At 41.8% G+C, this 1,475-nt stretch overlaps 1 pseudogene; it reads left to right on the forward strand.

Annotated features, from left to right (window-relative positions):
* The first annotated feature begins 638 nt into the window (after positions 1 to 638).
* LOC136161970 (U4 spliceosomal RNA) lies at positions 639 to 792 on the forward strand (annotated as a pseudogene).
* The last annotated feature ends 683 nt before the right edge of the window (positions 793 to 1,475 follow it).

Consider the following 1,475-nt stretch of genomic DNA (forward strand, 5'->3'; position numbering starts at 1 on the left):
ACTGGTGACTGGAAAACCCAATTATGTGACCAAAGGATTGGAACTTTGAGCTTCACCAATGCTCCCCAAACTCTGATGAGAGGAGTGGGACTGGAGGTCAAATCAATTGCCAGTGGCCAATGATTTATTCAATCGTGACTATGTAATGAAGCCTCTATTAAAAAAAAAAAAAAAAAGCAAAAAACCCCAAAGTATGGCTTTCTGAGAGCTTCCGGGTTGAAGGACTTGTAGGGATTTGGGGGAGAGCTGGCTATCAGAGAAAGCATGGAAGCCACATGCACTTTCCCCATACCTTATCCTATGCAGCTCTATCATCTGGCTGTTTCTGAAGTTATAGTCTATTGTGACCTACTAAGTAACATGTTCCTCTAAATTCTGTGCATCGCTCTAGAAATTTAATCAAACCCAGGGAAGGTAGGTTTGATTTGTGGTGGGCCAAGCTTTGCATCAGGGCTTCCCTGATGGCTCAGCTGGTAAAGAATCTGCCTACAGTGTGGGAGACCTGGGTTCGATCCCTGGGTTGGGTAGATTCCCTGGAGATGGGAACAGCTGCCCACTCTAGTATGCTGGCCTGGAGAATTCCATGGACCAAGTCGATGGGGTTGCAAAGAGATGGACACGACTAAGCAACTTTCACAAGATTTGCACAGTGGCTGTATCATAGCCAATGAAGTTTATCCAAGGCATGATTATTGCTAATTGAAAACTTTTCCCTATAGCTGGTGGGCCAGCAGCATAGGAAATAACCTGAGCTCACTGTTGGAATTTGAAGTTGGCCTGAGGTTGGAGCCTATGGAATCATTCAGTGCCTCAGTGGACATGAAGTATAAAATGCCAGTTTCAGCTCTCAAAGCTTTTTTATTTCCCCCATGTTTTTATTATTTATGTATTTATAGTCTTAATCTTTTTGGTCATGCTGCACAGTATGTGTGACCTAGTGCCCTGACCAGGAATTGAACCTGAGACCCCTGTATTGACAGCACAGAATCCTAACCGCTGGACCACCAGGGAAGTCCCTCTCCAGGTTTTTTGTCCCACCTGAAAGCTTATCCCTCAGTCCCTCACTTTTCTGAATTGGTATTCCTCTAGTCACTTCAAACTTTTTTTTTAACTCTTAATTTAATTCTTAATTTTTGAAGTGTATGTGTGTGTGTGTGTGTGTGTGTGTGTGTGTGTGTGTGTATAAAGTAATTTCTCACTTTTTGACTTGGTATTTCTCCAATAATTCCAAACTTTTTTTCTAGTTTTTTGAGTGATAGGGCTACTTCATGGCTTGTCTTTGACTGTCTGAAACACTACCTTCAACTATAAAGCACTTAAAGAAAAAAAATCCAAAAAACACTTTCTAGCTCCCCTTGTACCACCATCCTGCTTTCCCTAAGGCTGTTAAGTAATAGAGTCAGTTAGACTTAATAGAGAACAAATTGGGTGAATTATTTGTAGCTAGCCCAGGAGATAATGCTCCATATTTTTCA

This window comes from Muntiacus reevesi, chromosome 2 (assembly GCF_963930625.1).
Source record: "Muntiacus reevesi chromosome 2, mMunRee1.1, whole genome shotgun sequence".
Lineage (NCBI taxonomy): Eukaryota > Metazoa > Chordata > Mammalia > Artiodactyla > Cervidae > Muntiacus > Muntiacus reevesi.